The following is a 20,878-nucleotide window of genomic DNA, read 5'->3' as shown; positions in this document are numbered from 1 at the left end:
AACTTTTTCCCTTTGGATTTTCTCTGTCCTCTAGGGTCGGTTTAGGTTAATTATATTTCCTACTAAAAATATCCATTTAACCCAGGTTTTCAAATGCATTTGCATATAGTAGAGCATGTACTGTCAATTGCGGCAATATATCTCCGATATTACAATGGTTAATTTCTCTCATTAGGGAAAAATTAAATTAAAATTTTCTTGGGAAGCAAAAATGAAAAAATGGTTGAGGAACATTATAACAGATTAAAGTAGCCTTTAGAATAATATTAACATTATTTCTATGTTTAACCCCTTATAATTTCTTACTTTGTATTTATATTTTTTTATTAATTTAACAATTATTTTAAATATTAAAAAAGCTGGCTTTTCAAATTACACATTAGCTCTAATCACCTTCCTTTCTTAATTCATTTATTAATTCTTCTAAACTGTTTAATATTTTTCTTTTAGTTTCCTTCTATTTAATAGTTTTTTTTCTAACTTTTTGAGTTGGTGCATAATTCATGAATTAAGCTTAAGCTGTATCAGAATACTATTCATTAGTGTTTTCATACCTCATTATTTTCAAGAAATCCTACAATTTTTGTTCATAAAGTTATTTAAGAGAGTTTTTTGTTTAGAATTTTTAGGTGGAAAGATTTTTATTTTTCTGATTTTTCTATTAATTTCTGTTTTTATGTAATTGTGATCATATAGTGTTGTCCATAATTTCTTATTTTTGCATTTTATCTTTATGGTTTAATAAATGTCAATTTTTATGAATATAATATTAGCCCTTAAAAAGAATGTGTAATCTCTACTTTTGAAGCACAAAGTGATATATCTAGAGTTTGACTGAGGGAGATGAGTAAAACTGTCCTATTTTTGGTTTGTTACTTTCCATATGTCTTTATATCTCTGGTAATAAAACTTGCATATACAAGTTTCTGCTATGTATTTGGCTTATAGATATTTATAAATTTCACATCTTCATTGTGATTTTTACTTTTTATATCATAAAGTGCTTTTCTTTGTTTTATTTAATACTTGTTTGTCCTGAGTCCAACTAGTCTGAAATTAAAGTCATTAAGTACTGCTATATTATTATTACTCCTTTTCCATGTATTTGGGTGGGGGGAATGTGCAGGGGCATTATTTGGGTAAAACTTTGCTCTTCCTTTAATTTTCAACCATCTGAACCTTTTTTTTTTCAATGTGCATCTTATATATAGCATGGAGTTTTGGTTTTAATGCAATTTGAAAATCCTTTTAAAAAATAGCTTAAAATGTGTATTAATTGAAAAATATTTGTCTCAATTCTTTGATATATACATAGTTACGTGTGTGATTATACACGTGTGCATGAGTTTATGGTTCCTCTGATGTTTAACAAGGTGTGCACTAAGGTGCAAATTTGCTCTCCAGCTGCTACCTTTATAATTCCATCTTTATATACTCATATTCTCTATTGTTTTGGGTGTAACTGTTAGTTATGAGCAATGATAAATTGGTATGTATCCTCTTCTTTTTCCCACACTGCATTTTATCAGTGGTCATATTTTGTTTAAAAATTACATTTCTTAGTGTTTATCTTTTTATGTTATGCATGCTTACTCTACTACTTGCATGTCAGCTTTAAATGACATTTTCAACCTCAACAGTTACAGGTGAGTCAATCAATGAACTTATTCTAATTACCACCATCTTTTTTCTTTCCCTTCCTAACATTTGTGATTTGTGTCATTTCTATATTTTCAAAACCTGTAACATTCAAACTTTTTTTGTAGTATTAGTTTTACAGTAAAAATATATTCAGTGTTCACCACCAGTCATTTTGAGAAAGTTTTCCCTTTTTTATTCTAGTATATCCCCTTATGGGAGGAATATTCTTTGAGTTCTAATGTTTAAAAATATGACATTTATATATGATGAATAACTAGCTAGATATAAAATCCTTAGATCATATTTTCCATGAGAATATAATAAGTTTTGTTTCCATTGTCACTGGAACAAAAGCCCATTGTCATTAGGCTTTGAATGTTGCTTTCAAGAAGACTGTGGGTAGGTTGATTTATTTTTCTTTCTACAAGAATTGATTTTTTTGCTTTTCTGCTTCAAGGGTTCCTTACATATATATAAAATTCAATAATTTGTTAGTATATTTCTTTGTTCAACCATCAATCATTTTTTTCTACTACATAGTATTTATTTTGAACATGTAGATTGAAGTCTTTATTTTATCAATTCCAAGAAAGTTCTTTTAAAATTTTGCTTTAAACAATTTGCTCTGTTCCACTGATAAGGTTTTCTTCTTTAGAGACTCCAATTATATGTGTGTTGTATTTTATCTATCATTATCAGTTTCACACAAATAATTTTATTTGCTATGTCTTATCTGCAATACTTATTCCTCTTTTGTATTTCTTCCAATATTGTCATTTCTGTCATGGTTTGCTTTTCTTCTTCTTTCTGTTAAAAACAATCAACTAATTTCATCCTCCTCATTTCTCTCTTGAGTTTCTTCATTTGTGCCTTTTGGTTTTCCTTAATAGATGATGTTTATTTCTTAACACATCAACAAATATGCTTAATTTAGAGAAACTATGCTGCTTATGAATAAGAGCAAAGACTCTAGAACAAGATTAACTGGGTTTAAATACTGGGTCTTCCTCTAACTGTGTGATCTTGAGTGTTACTTAACTTGTCCCTTAGGTCTTTAAATCTATATAATGGTAATACTACTACTACTACTAATAATACCTAATTTACAGAGTTGTGTTGAGAATCAATTGAGTTCATATCTCTATAAAGTGGTAAGAATATTGCCTGGCAACAGTAAATACTATGCTAAAGTATTATTAGTTTTTTTCTTGCATTGCAAAATTTATAGTCACATTGTTAATTGTCTCTGTGACAACACTTTCTCCCCTCATCTATTAAAAAGTTTTGATGCTAATTTTCTGAATTTTAAAAATAGTATGTCTGTATCTGTGTTATGCCAGTTTCTTCTTTATCACTTCTCACTATTGAATGAATTATTTTTCTGGTCAAAGTCCTTAAAGAAAGTTCCTGAAGTGGAGGTTGCAAAGTGGCTTTCCTGTTCTCAAAGCAAATAGCTCCCACTTAATGATCCCCAATAATTGACACCTCCCTCTACCCATGCCCATAAAATACTCCCACATTGACTCTAGACTTAGCTACATGACTTGCTGTAGCCAATGGGACATTAGCAAACATGACACATACAGAAGCTTGAAACTTGAAAGGGTGTGAACACTAGAGCATGAACACTAGGCTGCCATTTCTCTTGCTACTGGGAACATGTCTACCTCCATGTGAAAAAGCCTGACTAGCTTCCTGGGAAAAGGCCCTAGGTGTCCAAGCCATCCCTTCCAGTGGCCCAGATTTGTGAGTAAGACCTGCTGATACCACACAGGGCAGAGATTAGCCATTGAGCCCACACAGCTGAGCCCATTCCAATTTTTCATCTCACTAAATTGTAGGCAAATCACTGGTAGCTTTTTAAACCATTGTTTCGGGTGGCTTGTTATGCAGCAATAGATTATAGATTCACTTTTACTGTTGCCTCACAAACAGACTGCTTTTAGTAGTTATGGCATCTTTGTATACTCACTTCCTCTGAGACTCTGAAGGGAATTAGGTCCAGAAGATCCTTTTCCAATAGTTCTCTGCTCCCCAGTTCTTAAAAAGAAGGAAGAGGACTTTTACATTTCATTGTGATTTGACCATCTTCAAGCACTAAAGTTTTGCTGACCCTGAGATCTGCTGCTACCATGTTTCTGGAAACTCCCTGTTCTCCTTTTGTCATCTATATGTATGTGTCTCTTTTGCCTTCTTCCTTCTGCTTCTGCTCCAGTTTTTGAGAGACAGCTTTGCATTTTACGACACACCTCTCATTTCCCAGAAAACATATTTTTGCTGGCACTATCTGGTATTTCTACTGCTGGTTCCCATTGCCTTTCCCTGGGCCTTTTCCATATGACTTCTGCCCAAACTCAGCTGCTTTTGGCAACCTTTAGAAGCGCTTTGGGGTTTGTAGGTAAAATCTATATAAATTTGTTGAAAATGGCGTTTGACACTTTTTTTTCCATTCTCTTTGTTAGTTTATGTAATTTTTAGACAGAGATGAGAAAGATGCTTAAAAAGCTGACATCATTTTCTACTGGAATCCGTATAATTCTTTTTGCAGTAAGAACTCTTTGGACACATTTTTCTGAAGATGATGTAATAACCTTGGGAGGCTTAGTAATTATTAATACCTTTCAAATTTCTCATATTCAAAAAGGGGCAGCATGATGCTTAAATTGGTTCTTTTTTCCCCCTAGATTGAACTACAATTTAGATTCCTTACACTCTCTTTAGGCAATGGTTGCCTTATATTTAATACATCTAACTAATTAATCCTAACTGTAGTTCAGAAAAAGAGATTACATTATCATCATTTTACAGATGAAAACTGTGAGAACAATGACTACATTGTGGATTTTGTTGGCTTCCTTTCAGGTGCTTATTGCCTCACTATTATTAATTTTGGCTTTGGGCTCAATTTCAAGGTTGTGGATGAGGTAGATGGTATAGTGTAAGCAACAGGTCCAAAAAGGCAGAATAACCAGCGAACACTTGGTAGCATCTCAGATGTGGGGAAATGGGTGTTTTACACTCCAAACGCTAGTGTTTGAATATGTTTCCTCCAAAACCATGAAGAGGAAAGTTCATTAAGTTCCTACACTGATAACCTCTTAGACATGCTATTCAATGTATAGGCATGTAAAGCTATTTTGGGTGGATGGGTGAATAGTAGGTTGTTAGGTTATTGCCACTTCTTTGGGAGGTCCCTATTTGTCCTTTTATATATAGTTCAGATGGGATTTAAATTCCCTGACCTGCTCCTTCTCTTACATAGAAAAAATTGCTTCCACTTATGCAATTGGCATGTGCTTCTGTTGTGAAATACTTGTGTTGTTTGTCTCGGGCTTTCATAGTTGGTTCTCCTATTAGGCAGTGAGCTCCTTGGGTGCAGAGACTATGTCCTAATCGACTCTGCATCCTTAGCTTCTGCAAAGTGCTCAGTGCAAAGTAGGTGTGCCATGATGTTTATTGGAATAAATCGAGAAACAGGCAAATGTTACCTATTACAGTCATTTTGGTCTCTAGCTAGTGTAGTAGTTGGATAGGCAGTTACTTCATGCCTATCTTCCTCCTCTTTCCCTTGCCACCTTCCTTCTTTTTTTCTCTGACTGAAAGGGCTGGACAACCGGGGAAAAGGAAACTTGTGCTTTCCAGCATACCTCTCCCACTCTACACACACACACACACACACACACACACACACACACACACTCCATCCTGTTGCATTTTTAAAGCAGGCTCAGGTTCCTGAGTGCCTGTTGCTCCATCACACGAATTCCCAAGTTGTGGGACCCACCTTCAGGGGTGTCTTGGTGGAGCACCTCTTGGGAGGTGATCTGACCTGTTGGTTCAGGAGCACTGCGCGTATTCACTCTGGAGCTCCTTTGTGCAACAGGAGACCAGAGGACTCCCACGGTCCCACTGACTCCTTCCACGTAATGTGCCCCGCTGGCTCTCTCTCCTCCCCCAACCCGGGGGTCTGCGTGCCCTGCGCCCCAGACCCTCTTTGTGCAGCCAGTAGCTGCAGAGCTCTTCGTCCTGTATTCATGGCAGATGCACAGCGAGTGACTGACACGTTCCAGGGACGGCGAATGGGAAAGAGCGCGGGCGGCCGGGGGAGGGTGTGTAGTGGCAGACGGCCGCTGGGATTATGAATGGGGGCTGGGGGCCGGTGAGTGTGGGGTTCAAACCAGGATTTTCGGTCTCTGGCTTTGGATAGGCACGCAGGGCTGTGCGTAATCCTTCAGCTCTGGTGGTAGGGGAGATGCCGTGAGCTCCCGGCTGGGAGAGAGGGTTATTTTGCAAAACTCCCCTGGTACCGTGCCCGCGGAATATTGCAGGAGGTCTGTGAGGTAGGTGGGGGAAAAAAATAACCTGGGAGGGCAATCAGGGAGAGGCCAGACGACTGGGACGGCGTGCTTTGCACCCTAGAATTGACAGGTGGTGGCCTCAGCAGTTACAACCTACTACACAGCATCTCGTCGGTGCGATACGGTCACATTGTTATTCCCCGCACCCGGCCGAGGAGCGCAGCGCGGCAGACCAAGTGGCACCGGCGAGCTGTCTCTTCCGGGGGGCGGGGGTGGACAGTAGGGAGAGGGGGTTTAAAGGGCCAGAGGACGAGAGAAGAGCTGAGGGGCTCGTCGCCAGCGCCTGTGTCTCCCTGGCGCGGGTCCCCCAGGCTAGCCCGCTGGCCCGTCCGCGCGCGCTCTCCGCAGCCGCCCCCGGCCCGCGCGCCCCTTCCCGGGGCTCCTGGCCTCGCCTCAGCGGCTGCGGGCCGGGCTGCAAGCGAGCGCCCTCCGGGCAGACTTTAGTTCCCCGCCCCCCCCGCCCGGGGAGCGCGGAAGGCTCACTCACAGCGAATGGTCTCCCCGCGCCGGGCGGAGCCCCGGCGTCCAGAGCGCTGCGGCCGCGGCGGTGCAGCAGAGGCGCCTCGGGCAGGAGGAGGGCGGCTTCCGCGAGGGCAGCCTGAGGTAAGGGCTGCCTAGGAGGCTGCGGGTTTATTTTTCCTCATTCTCTTACTTCATCACACACTGAAGCCTCAATGGAGAGTGTGGGGTGCTGTGGGGCTGATGGGGGGCGAAGAAGGAATGGGGCCGCCGGGCCTGGATGGTAGTCTTGACGGCGTCATTGTCGCCCCTTGTAGGAAATCCTCCAACCGGCCCCTAGCCTTTCGCCCTCATCTTCTCTGCTTCGGCTTCCGCCCTTGGACCTCTTGACAAGTCACTGGGGAGGAGAGGATGGAGAGAGGCTAAGGGAGGATGGAGAGAGGCAGAAGGATTCAGGGCTCGGAAGCCCTGGAGTAGGTGACGGATGGGCGCGCGGTGCCCAGTGATTGACTGCAGGCGGCGGGCGCGGAAGGGAGCCTGAACTACCCAAGAGTTTGCTGGGCTGAGGTTCTAGGATGGTCCTGCGTGCCCTGGTGGCTGGGGCACCAAGGGGGGCTCACTCAAGCCCCCGCATCACCAAGCCTCTGCCAGGAACTTTTGGGAAGCTCTGTCTGGTGTTTGGTGAGGGGGCTTGGACCTTTCTAAGCTACCAGAGTGTGTTGGGGAAGGAAGAGGCTCTCCTCCTTTATCCTGTCACTTTCCTTCATGCCTACTCTCTTCTTCCATCTTCCTGTTTTGCCTCCTTCCTTCCCGTTTTTCACAGGCCACCTTCCTTGTGCGGTACTTCAAACACAAATCGGAACCCACTATGGCCAACAGCTTTAAAGCGTGTATAAGGAGGAGCGCACAGAGGAATCGCTCTTAATTACAGTAGTTATATATACGTGTGTGTGTGTGTGTGTGTCTGTGTGTGTCACACACGTGCCTGGGATAATTTTTAGCAAGACTTTGAGACTGTCTCCTAAAATTACATTGTACTTGCATTAGGTTTACATCATAATTATATGATGCCACTGAACAGAAATGGTAACTCTGTGCATTCTGCATCTTAGATCTGAGATAGAACTGTTCTTTGAATCACATGCATCGTTTAATTTCAAAGATTTCCAGCTGCTGGAAAACTCTTGGCTACGTTATAAGAATCAAAGGCACATTAAGCATAAAAAAAGTAATAAAAGTCCAGATACCATTTTTATTAGTAGATCGTACTCTCCCTCCGTTTCATTTTGCCAAAAGCTGTTATTATAGCAATTATTTCATAAAAACAAAACAAATTTGGAGATTTCAGTGTTTTTACCTACAACCTGAAGTGTAGGTAGGGATCTGGAATTTATCTGTACACGAACTGACAAGAAGATAAGGCCAATGATTTCACTGCAGGTAAAGGAAGTTGAGCTTCTTCTCTCTCAGGATACCTCATTTCTTGATATCCCAAGAGAGAAATCCCCTTAATGTCAATAAATATAACATTGGTCTATTCAACTCTTCAAATCAATACTTGTAGGACTTGACTGTAATACGTTTGCTGGCTGTTTCTATTCTTTTTCATTTTCTAAACAACAGCGTGCCAATTTTGTTAATTTACAAAAAATAAGTAAGATTGTTAAAGGGACTGGAATTTACCAGATGGCATGATCAATGCATTGAGGCTGTTTATCTATATATCTATCATCTTCCTATTTTCCTTATTACAGTTGGGAGCTAAACAATGTTGCAGTGTGTCTACTTGCATATTTACCAGCTGATTTTGCTTTTCAGTTTCTTTATGGCTTGACATATTTTGCAAAAATGAATTGTCTTATATTTCTCTAGAGAGTAACCTGTTAGACATACTTGTTTGCTTTCAAAATAGGACTGTTTTTGATTTGAGGAATAAGAAATCAATCATACATGGTTTTCTGATCTTGGAGTCCTTTGCCTGTCTAGAGACAGATATTTAACAGTAATAGGTACTGTGTATGTACAAATAAAGGTTTGTTTGATAAAGATACTGGACACAGAAATAATAATTCCACTTTCGTTTACAAATGCAATATTTAAAATTGTGAAGAAATAAAGAGTTCTAGGTTACTCTTAATATCTTACTTGACTTAATTTGGCTAAGGAGCAAAAGGTATATGAAGAGGTCTTCAGTTAGAAAGATTTGGGGGTTAGTAATTTATTATCATGTCATACAATTTCACCCATTTCTATTTCCAAAAACCTTCAAGCAGCATAGTTTGGAGAAGGTGTAGGATGTTGCTGACCACAAAACAAATGAGTTCCTTCAGGCACTGGCTATTATAGCCACCATGTGGTAATACAGTGGACACTGTGATGTGCCAAATCGTTCTTCAAGGAGGGACTTGTTGCCCCAGCTTCTGCGAGTGTGGTCAACAGATGGCCTTCAATAGTCAGACTCTTCAGGGATTGCCTGAGCTGTAGAAAGCTCCCTTGTCCAAGGTCACACCCCTTTCCAGCGCAGCTCACATCCAATGGCTGATCCATGTGGGAGTATAAAGGTTGAGCCATCGCAGCACAACTCTGGAAAACTCTGAAGGATCTTTCTAGCTCTGGAGCCTCTGAGGGCTTGCATTGCAGCTCTACTTCTCCCTTTGGTCCTTTCTGTTTCCTTCCCCATCCTTCCTCATGTGTGGATAACAAGGTGGTTCCCAAGAAAATAGAGCTTTGAACTTCATTTCAGAATTAGCTTGCCAGGGAAACCAACCTGTGACTATGTTCCTACCCCATACATTCATTTTGCCAGTTTTAATCCATTGGTCTTTTGAAATGTGGTGTTTCAACCATCAAATATGATATAGAAAATGTGTATGTGGAAGGAATTTATAGTTGACAGTTTCTTTTTTTCCCAGCACTTGAAAATGTTATGTCACTTCGTTTCAGGCCTCCCTGGTTTCAATGAGAAATTTGTTGTTGTTTGAATTGATGCTCCCTTATACGCAATGCATCATTTCTCTCTGGATGGTTTCAAGATTATTTTCTATATCTTTATTTTTTGGAAGTCTGATTATGATGTGTTTTGGCATGAATTTCTTTTCGTTTGTTCTGTTTGGGATTTGATCAGGTTTTTAATATGTAGGTTTGTCTTTCACCAAGTTGGGAGATTCTTAGGCATTATTTCTTCAAACACAAAAGTATTTCAGCCCCACTCTCTTTCTTATCTCCTTCTGTGACTCTGATGATATGAAAGTTGGATCTTTTGTTGTTGCCCTACAAGACCCCAAGGCTTGGTTCATCATTTTTTTTTTCTAGTATTTTCTCTTTGTTCAAATAGAAAACATTCATTCATCTGTTTTCAAGTTCGCTGATTCTATCCTCTGTCTTCTCCACTACAGAGCCCATCTAGTATTTTATTTTGATTACTATATTTTTCAGCTCAATAATTTCCATTTGGTTCTTTTTGCAGCTTATACATATTTGCTGAGACATTCTATTTTTTCCTTAGTTTCTAGAGAATTTGTATTTGCTTGCTGAAACTTTTTCTTTTTCTTTTTCTTTTTTTTTTGAGACAGAGTCTCGCTCTGTCACCCAGGCTGGAGTGCAGTGGCATGATCTTGGCTCACTGCAAACTCTGCCTCCCAAGTTCAAGTGATTCTCCTGCCTCAGCTTCCTGAGTAGCTGGGACTATAGGCACGTGCCACCATGCCCAGGTAATTTTTTGTATTTTTAGTGGAGGAGCGGTTCCACCATTTTGGCTGGGATGGTCCGGATCTCCTGACCTCGTGATCTGCCTGCCTCAGCCTCCCAAAGTGCTGGGATTACAGGCTTGAGCCACCGTGTCCAGCCTGAAACATTTTTTTTTTTTGAGACGGAGTCTCGCTCTGTTGCCCAGGCTGGAATGCAGTGGCACTATCACACTATCTCCGCTCACTGCAAGCTCTGCCTCCCGGGTTCACGCCATTCTCCAGCCTCAGCCTCCTGAGTGGCTGGGATTACAGGTGCCCGCCACCATGCCTGGCTAATTTTTTTGTGTTTTTTAGTAGAGACGGGGTTTCACCATGTTAGCCAGGATGGTCTTGATCTTCCGACCTCATGATCCGCCTGCCTCGGCCTCCCAAAGTGCTGGGATTACAGATGTGAGCCACTGCGCCCGGCCAACATTTTTAGAATAAATGCTTTGTAATCTTTGTCAGATAATTCCAACATCTGATTCACTTAAATGTTGGTGGCACTTGATTGTCTTTTCTCATTCAAGTTATGGTCATATTTTGGACATTTTAGCTATTGTGTTAGAAGGCTCTGGGTTTGTATTTAAATCTTGTATTTTAACAGATAATCACTCTGTTTAGGGTAACACACAGATCCTGACCTACTTTTGTGGGCAGTGGTTTCAATGACAATTTAATTTCTAGAGGCTTTGAGGTGCTGTTAGTCTGCCTGGTTTGTCTGGTGCTTCCGGGGCTCCCACTGAATGCTGCCGGTGCCACCTGAAGGGGAAGAAGAAGCCTCCCCAGGCCAGGCCCTGTTGTGCCTCTAGGTCAGGGAAGTGTCTCTAAGTGACTTTCAGCCTTGCATAAATAAGGAGCACTTTTAGACCTGGAACTTGTTGTGGCAGGATTCCTGGTGCCAGTGCTTTGAGGCCACCTAGTATTGTCAAATGTACCCCAGTTAGATGCAAATGAGGAATGAGCCTACCTGGATCATTTCCTACTACTAGGTTAGGAGTCGGGAGACTCTGGGCCTGGGTAATCTGCTGTTGAATAGAGAGTTGGAAGACACACACTGCTCTACTGCTCTATTGTTGCTCCAGCCTAGAGGTCACTAAGCAGTCCATTTCCCTCTTGCCACCATTCTCAGTCCTCCTTGGGATGCCCCTTATATTAATTTTATTTTTTAATTTTAAAAATGTTTAAAAATTTATTTATTTATTTATTGAAATGGAGTTTCGCTCTGTCACCCAGGCTGGAGTGCAGTGGTGCATCTTGGCTCACTGCAACCTCTGCCTCTCGGGTTCAAGCAATTCTCCTGCCTCAGCCCCCCAAGCAGCTGGGATTACAGGTGTGTAACACCACACCTGGCTAATTTTTGTATTTTTTTAGTAGATACGGGGGATTTCACCATGTTGGCCAGGCCGGTCTCGAACTCCTGACCTCCATTGATCCACCTGTCTTGGCTTCCCAAAGTGCTGGGATTACAGGTGTGAGCCACTGCACCTGGCTTTTTAAAAACACTCTAGTTTAAATCCTCAACCACATTATCCATTACTATCATTGAAAATACTAGTTTGATTATATTTCCCTGTAATATATATTTGTTGTGGAGACATAGTTTAAACCTTAGTCCAAGATAGCTTATTTAAATTAAGTTAATTAATATTACTGTAATTACAGAATTAAATGTCAAGTCATACCCTGTCTGTAGAGTCTAAGACAAAAATCTTGGTATGTGACGTTTACTCTATGGAACATTTTTTTTTCAAGTTACCTTAATGCATTTGAAAAATATTAGTACTTCTTATTTATTGCCATCTTTGTGGGAAATACTAAAAAATCCTGTATCCCGTGGATACTTTAACCTTAGAGAAAGTAAATGACATTATTTCCATAAGCAACTTGCTGATATTTTGAATGGATTAAGGAGCAGATACCAGGATTCTGTCTTTGGCTCTCCTGGTATGTCACAGTGCTGACTCATAGAATTATGGCATTTCAGAACTGAAAGTGATCTTAGAGATCACCTATTTCAACCTTATTGTTTTATATTTTAGAAAACTGACATGTTAAAAAGCCATAAGGAAATCTAAGTTCCTTCAGTTCAGTGATGGCAGGGCTTGTTTATTCTGAGTTCTTAGAATTTCCTAATTTGATATTTTCTTTAAGAAATCAGAATTGCCTTCCTTTGAGAAGGCTTATTAAAAATTTATTGAGAGGTATAATCTCTCAGTACCCCTTTTTTAGCATGAAAAACTACTTCAATAAGTTGGGAGGACAGGGTTTTTTTTAAATAAAACATAGGCTTGTTTGAAAATCCGAGGGACATATGGATCAATTATCTAGAAAAGTGAACATATAGTCAAAAATTTGCATTCAATGTTAAGTATTTATGGATTCCTAGGAAAGACCTCCAGATACTGTTTTGTGTTATACTTATGCATTAACTGTGGGTTGTCTTTGTTGGGGAAAGTGATAGGGATAATGGCTTATTTTATAGTCTGAGTCAGCCTTAAAGGCCCTTAGATGGTGGCAGTTGTCCTGGGCATGGCATATTGGTATGCCGCAGGATTTGTCTCCCTGCAGATTCTAGAGTGGCAGTAGGTGAGAAGGATGTAGCAGGACCAGCAGGTGTTCAAACAGACTGACTGTGCGAAATACAAACAGGCAACTCAGCCCACAGTGCTTGCTCTCTCCTCCCCCATAACACACACACATACACTTACAACATATATTAAGATTCCTTAGAAAGATTCTCCATCTGTTTCTTTCTGCTCTCACCTTCTTACTATATGGAGAAACAGTGTCCTTTTGAGATCATTCTCTCTTTTTCTGATAAGACTGCTTTGGTGGTCATTTAAAACCAATTTCACCTATGTCAAATGTTAAGGGCTGAAAAAAGAAAGATTAAAGCAGCATCTGCAGTATTTACTGGGGGGATTTTTCTAAGGGTAAAAAGAGGAGCACATCCATGTTTTCCTTATATCATGGATTAAAAAAAAATTAAAACCATAGAATGATAATGACTGAATTCAGAGATCAGGAGGCAAGGCCAGTATTGAAATTACTTTTAAGCAGACTGCCTATATATACTTAAAGGAAGCTCCTATATACACCTCTGTGTCTAGTACAACTCCCTGGATAAGAAATAAGACTGAATTATTTTGCAGTGTCATGATGTGTACCAGAGTGAAAAACTCAATGCAGAAAAATGGGAATGTTGTACAAAAAGATATAATAGAATGAGGCAGTTTTTTTCTAGTTAATTTCCCTAGAAAGCACTTTGTAGGACTTCTATTGGCAAGGTTACACTTTAGTAACTGAATAAGTGAGGACTGGGAATTGGAAGTCCTGAGTTCCAGTGCTGCTATGCAATTTATTGGGTCAGTGACATCCTGTGTTTAAGCCTAAGTGTATAAAATAAGGCCAGCTTATGATAATCTCTAAAGTTATTTCCAGCATTATCATTTGGTGAAACTTCAGGTTAGTGGATATTGTTCGACAAAACATTTGAGACAATTTGTGATAGGCCCATGCAATTAAGTATTATCCATAAGAAAGATCTCCAGGAAGTTAATATTTGAATTTGAAATTAGTATAATATCTTGATATGGTCAGAATTTGCAATAGTAAGAGTGGTCACGGTTGGGCTAAGACTATCCAACTTTATGGGTATAGCACATAGTACAATTTGGGGAACAAACATTTTGCTGACGATGATGACAATGGTCATGATGCTAATATGGATGGCACTAGATTTAACTGGACTGGAGGTGTGGTAGATACTGTAGATTGGCTGAATATCAATTCACCCCGTTTCTCTCTCATCTTCCTCTGCTGTACAAGTTGGAAAGCAAAACATTCAATTTTCCAGCTTCCCTTGAAGGTAGCAATGGCCCCTATGACAAAGATTAGATGAAAGCTTCTGGGGAGCACTTCCCTTCTCGAACAAAGCTTCTTAAAACGAAGTCTGTTTCTCCTGTCTCTTACCCCTTCTTTCTCCATAGAGCATGGATGATCCTGTGAGTGGCCATCTCGCAAGGGTGAAGAATAAATCCATAGGCTTAGGATGATGAAGTGGCAAAACAGATGTAGCTTGGATCCTTGGTGGCATTTTCAAGATGTATCAGCCCTACACTGCCTACCTCCAGACTTACTATTCCATGAGAAAAATATAAACCCCTTAATTGTTTCTTCCACTGTTTTGTTAGGTTATTTGTTACTTCCAGCAAAATACTTTTCCAACTGAACACATGAAGTAATTTTTAAGACTTCACATTTTACATTTTTGAAGGATAAAATTAGTGTCTACAGATCTATGTAATTACTGACCTTGGATATGAAACTTAGGGTACTTTGTACCAATACTTTCATTTTGAAGAAGTTTGAGTGTGAAAATTTTGGATAATTTGTATAATTTTCATTTTATTTTTCATTGCATGAAGAATAGCATGAGACTTCAAGAGTCTCTGTTTTGCATTGCTTAGAGAATAGTTCAAATTTTATTCAATGGGTGAAATTTATATTAAGAAAACTCTTTCTGTGAGTCATACCTCCTACTTAGCCATAATCTTTGGTAAGATAGGGATACAGCTGAAGAATACCAGTGAGTCTTGAAAATAATTGTTTTCCCCATTTGGATTATAGCAAAATGTATAGCAAAGTGGGTTTCCCTCTTTACTATTTAATGTGAGTTTGTTTCCACCAAATTTCTTCTGACTTCACACTGTCACGAACTGAGAAATACTTTAAAAGGAGTGTAAAGGTGAAAGAAGGTTGGAATTTGCAGTACATGGATATAAAAGATGGAAAATAATTTTGTGCATATGACAAGGAATCTACAGACTCTCCATTCGGATTTGTCTGACTTAGTGCAGGGAATTAATTTTTGCTTTAAGCCGCGTGATAAGAGAAAAAGAAGGATTCAATTGGGATACATTGATAATATTATATCAGTTAAGATTGCATTCATTTGGGAGTAACCAATAATTTGACTTACAATGCTACAACCAGCAAGAAGTTGATTTTATTTTATTTTATTTTTTTGAGACGGGGTCTCGCTCTGTCGCCCAGGCTGGAGTGCAGTGGCATAATCTCGGCTCACTGCAAGCTCCGCCTCCCGGGTTCACGCCATTCTCCTGCCTCAGCCTCTCCAAGTAGCTGGGACTACAGGCGCCCGCCACCACGCCTGGCTAAATTTTTGTATTTTTAGTAGAGGCGGGGTCTCACTGTGGTCTCGATCTCCTGACCTCGTGATCCGCCCGCCTCGGCCTCCCAAAGTGCTGGGATTACAAGCGTGAGCCACCGCGCCCTGCCTAAGAAGTTTATTTTTTTACACGACCTAAAGTGTCAGCAGGAAGATAGTTCTTAATAACCGAGGAGACTATGAAGGAATTGGGCTCCTTCTTGCTTTTGACTCCACTGTTATTAGTTTGTGTCTTTTATTCTCCTGGTAAAAACACAGTTAGTAAAGCTTCCAGGCATGACATCTGTACCACAGGCAGGCAGAGGGGGCCAGGCACAAGGCACACAGCAGCTGAGTCAGTCCTTTTTAATAAGGAAAAGATTAGCTTCCTGGGAAGTTGCATCTGGTAGACTTCTAGTATCTTATGCACCAGAACTATGTTAATGGCCATACCTAAGTACAAGGAATTATGAGAAATAGTTTATTTCTGTTTTAATTGTGGTCTGGAAAAATGGGTACCTCCCCCAGAATGTCAGGATTCTGTTATATAATGAAAAAAGCGAGAATAGATATAGGGTAGAAAACCACTGTTGTCATTGCATATGAAAATATTTTACAGCTTTTAAAATATTTGTGGTGTTGTCTCATAAATTTGTAATCTGGAGATTTCTTAAGATATGATGGTTTAAAATGGTTATAAATTTTTATTTGCCTCATTATCTAATGTTTTTAAATCAGTTGTCATTGTGTCAAGAGAGCTGACTGATATATGAAACTGAGTGATAGTATTGCTATTAAGAGAATTATAAGCAAAAAAGTCATAATTTCATTCTACATTCATGATGACACGTATAAGTGTGAAATTCTGAGAAATCAGATTGTGACACTATTATGTACTATTATGTATTATTTATTTATAAAATGTATTTGTGTACTATTTATTTATAAAATGTTGTGCTTTTTTGTTTTTCCTAAATTTTTAATGACATATATTAATATTATCCAAGAGCAAATATATTTTTTAAAAGAATAAAATAAACTTGGCTTAATCTCAGCATTTCTACTTTGCTATACTCATTCAAGATATTGACAAAAATATCCTTCATAATTGAGGGTTTATTCTCCAATTGATGTAGGCACTCTACTTAGAAGCTGTTTATCCACATCAAGAATAATGGATTTCTTTTTGTAGTTAGTTTTTTTCACATTAAAATAGGGAGAGGCAACTGTTCTCACCACACATCAAAAGCATATTATAAAGATAAATGAAATAATGGATGTGAAGTGCATTATTCTGCTCTAAAAGAAAGTGTTATATAAATTCTATAAATAGTGTTATTAGTGTGTAAACAAGATGATGGGTGATCATTTCCAAAAGTGAGTATCATAACCAGGAATTTTGAGTGTGGTCTTCAATACAAGTTTTTCAAAGAGAACAATATAACAAGTTCATGCATTGAAATATCACTGGTAAACCTCACTGTGAGGGGAAGAGAATGTACAGAAAGAGCTTCAAAGCCAGGCAATTTCTTGATTAATGCAACATAGTAATAGATTTTGCCCAGATATAAAAAGTCCTTTGGGTCTCTTAAGTGGTTTGTGAGATGGGAAAACTCAGATTAAAATGTACAATTCCAGTGCTGGAAATAGAATCTTAAATCTAGAATGGAACTTCCAATGCCATGTCTTGGAAACAATGAGGTTCTGCTTTACTCAAAAAATCTTCAATAAAGGCTTTTGTAATACTGTCAGTAAAGGTTTTTGTCAGCCCTTTGGACACCAGCTTTTATTTCTTGAAAAACGATTTTAAATAGGAAGTTGTTCCTTATTTCTAACCATGGCAAATGTCATGCTTTCTATGTGCTGGTCACTAGGGAAAATGAATTGTATGATATGCTGATAATGCTTGACTGAGCCAGGGAGCAAGGCTTGTGTCTTAGTTTTGTCACTAACTTAATTGTGTAACTGGGAAAATTATTCAATTGTTTCATGTAAAGAAACGTCTTTAAACTACATCATTTTCTTCTTTAGGCTTTTTAGGCATGAGATGCTTAGGGGACTTGTCTAATGGAGGTCGTAGGGAAAAGTCACACCTCTGTGGGAAAAATACTGGGTCTCTTTCACATCAAATTTATGGTGATGAGTGTTTACATGAAATTGTCATGTGAAAAGTGATCTGGAAATAAGTACAAGGAAGGAAGCTTTGCTGTGCTTTATGCTCTTGCTTGATTTGTTGAAGATCAATGCTAATGTGTGGGGTTCCAAGTGGTGTATGCTAAAGAGACAGTAGCTAAGAAGAAACAAAGGTGGTTAGTTAAGGAGAGCATGTCATACTTTGTAAATCAGATTGTCAAGATTATTTTATCTCTTTTTGCTTTATCCCAAGTCATTACAAAGTCTTGTTTAATTGTCTTGGCTGTCTTATGAAAATTAAGAGGGAGGTTAAATTCAGGCAAGTGTTTTGGACAGGAAGTAGTTCCCCTTGGCCTAAACCACTGTGGTAGTAGCAGTAGCAGCAATAGTTAGAGAGTAGGGAATTCTTAAGAGAAGATAGGGGAGAAATTAAGGGGGGAATAGGGGAATTGTGGCTGCCAAACACCACTAGAGGTCCAGCTGTTATTTTCCAAATGGATAATTTTCTTCCACTGTGCATGACAGAAATATATTTTTTGGTCATGTAATGATACTGAGCTATTCCAGGTGGGCTGGGAGGAGGAAGTGGGAGCTCTCTGACCTGCTGTTTCAGGTGAGTCGTGTCGTGGCTGCTCTGCTTCTTGCAGTCACCCAGGGACCTTAGAGTAGAGGCGCTTATTTTTAAAAATTCCTTAATTAATAGACTTTATTATTAATTTTAATTGACACACAATGTGTGTACATATTTAAGGGGCGTGTCTCTTTTTTGGGGGGGGTGGGTGGGGGATGGGAGGACTGAATTTCACTCTGTCTTCCAGGCTGGAGTGCAGTGGTACGATCTCGGCTCACTGCAACCTCTGCCTCTAGGGTTCAAGTGATTCTCCAGCCTCAGCCTCCCGTGTAGCTGGGATTACAGGCGCACACCACCAAGCCTGGCTAAGTTTTATATTTTTAGTAGAAATGGAGTTTCGCCATGTTGGCCAGGCTGGTCTCGAACTCTTGAACTCAGGTGATCTGACCACCTTGGCCTCCCAAAGTGCTGGGATTACAGGCGTGAGCCACTGTGCCTGGCCAGGGGCATGTCTCTTTTCAGTACATGGATTTCAAAGATGTCATGATCAACTCCATTCTGACAGAGCATGGTGGAGAAAGAGTGGGTGAATATTATGGTGTCCTGGAAGAGGGACACATCCTTTATATTTATATATTATTGTTTAGAACTCAGTCTTATGGCCAAATCCAATTGAAAGAGAGACTGGGATATTTTATCTAAGCTGTGTGTCTAAAGAAAAGAAAGCAGATATTTTTGTGGATAGCTAATAGTATCTGCAGTACAATCATTGTGCAGTTTTTTTTTTTTTAACCTCTTTCCTACAGCAGATTCCTCGTTTCCTGATTTCTATATCTTCCTGTTTCTTGGTTTAATCTTTTGTATTGATAGGTGGAGCATATCTTCCAATATCTTCCTAAGGAAGAGTATTTAAAGGTAGAACTTTTGAAATGTTTTACATCTGGAAATGTTTTTCTTCTGTTTTACACCTTGTGGATGTAGAATTCTAGGACGCCATTTTACTCAGAATTTTGAGGGCATATTTCCATGTCTGTTGGCTGTCATTTTAGCCATTGAGAAGTTTGATGCTATTTTGAATCTTGATCCTTTAAATGTGAAGTTTTTTTCTCATTTGAAGCTTTTTATCATCTCATTCTCCTTGAAAATTTTGAAATTTCAAGATTATGTACCTGGGTGCAGGTCATTTCTAATTTTGGTGGGGAGACTCAGTGGGTCTTTTCTTTCTAGATACTGTACTCTTCTTTAGTTCTGGAAGTTTTTCTTCTATTATCAATTTTATTAATTCTAAAGTCAATTTTCCCCCATTATTTAACATCTCAGATTAACATGCACCTTTAATCGATGGTGTCTTATAAAAGCCAGATGTCAATCATGACTTGGTTGTGTAAAAAGCATTCTATTGACACCTTCTGACATGACTGTAAAACAAGTGCTAACATTGGCACTATATTAGTGCTAAATTATTTCATTTGGTTTTCTTGGTTCTGTTTTCTAGAATTTCTATTACTTCTTAGTGATACATAAAATAATGCTTGTTTTTGATTGTAAGGTACACAATTATTTTATGTATGACTAAGAAAAAATACTAGCAATGAAACTGTAAACAGTGTTTTCTAATCACTTACACAATTAATTTTATTTTTATTGAAAGAACATGCTTACACTTAAATATAAAATATATGATATATTTCTCCCATGAATGCATAACAAAAGAACACATACTAAAATAGCTTAGATGAGTTATTCTAAAAACCGATTCACTTTCAGAGTTTTAAATTCACATTTGAATCCGTCTCTTCAGAATCCTGAGTCACTAATATCTGTGTTTATCCATGCAGTCCCACTTTATGTACCATCAGTAGAGCTGGTCCTGAAAAGACGCTTAGCAATTATGTTGATCGAGCTTGCCTTGTGATTCCTGCTTTGGGGATGTTGTTAAACATGCTTGATTCCCCACTGATCCTATCTCTTCATGACAGGTATATGATTTCTAGATGTTAAAGGATGCTCCATTATTGTTTCTTAGATTTCCTTGTGACCAAACTCTCATTACTGCTATCTCTCTGACAGCAATTGTAAAATACTGTCAATTGTAAGACGTATCCTGATTTCAGGGCTGTAACTGGAAAATATACATGGTATTTAGATGTTGAGCCATCAGGATTAATCCTCTAATAATTTCTTATCTTTTAAAAACAAATTTTCTTTCACATGTTACATATTGTTCTGTGTATAGTTACTCTTCTACTGTGTACCTTAATTGCAAGGTAAAGAGAAACTTGAATTTTCTTAAAGTGAAACAGAAATGGCAAGAATCCCTGGGGTCCTTTTACCTCTAACAGCAACACATCTGCTAGAAAACTCACCTGACCTGGGAGATGATCAAATCATAAAGAGAACCACATTTGTGATTCAGGCACTCCTTTGCAGGTGCCTCAGAGAATCATGTCTAGAAGCAGTGAGAAACATTTCTCCAGCTGTCCTCTGCATAGATTCACAGATTCACAATTATATTATACACATCGTTCTATAACTGCATGTATTCACTCAAAATTGAGTAAAAAAAATCGATTTCTCGCATCACTATGAAGGGCTGCATTGTATTCTATTGAATAAGTGTACTACGCTTTATTGAATCCATTCTCTAATGATGAATATTCAAATCACTTTCATTTTAATTATTGGAATTTACCAATGCTTTAATAAGTATCCCAGTATAAATGTTTGGAATTGCTGAATTAAGTGCTTTACACAATGTAAAGGCTTTTTGACATAAACTTTTCTTCCAGAAAGTGTATACCAATGTATGGTTTCACCAACT

The 20,878-nt window shown here is 38.9% G+C and overlaps 1 protein-coding gene across 2 annotated transcripts in view; it reads left to right on the top strand.

Annotated features, from left to right (window-relative positions):
- The first annotated feature begins 5,860 nt into the window (after positions 1-5,860).
- The window catches only part of PDE4B (phosphodiesterase 4B), a 591,358-nt gene continuing 576,340 nt past the window's right edge, over positions 5,861-20,878 (top strand). Inside the window, exon 1 of one of the 2 annotated variants that reach the window (XM_063613310.1) lies at positions 5,861-5,981. The gene's annotated coding sequence lies outside the window, so the exon portion shown is untranslated. Of the gene's footprint in view, positions 5,982-6,242; positions 6,603-20,878 lie in introns of those variants that run through there. The other variant, XM_055234626.2, reaches the window with a different exon arrangement.

This window comes from Symphalangus syndactylus, chromosome 19, assembly GCF_028878055.3.
Source record: "Symphalangus syndactylus isolate Jambi chromosome 19, NHGRI_mSymSyn1-v2.1_pri, whole genome shotgun sequence".
Classification (NCBI taxonomy): domain Eukaryota; kingdom Metazoa; phylum Chordata; class Mammalia; order Primates; family Hylobatidae; genus Symphalangus; species Symphalangus syndactylus.
The sequence above is the reverse complement of the archived record's forward strand: the minus strand, read 5'-3'. Positions and strand labels throughout refer to the sequence as shown.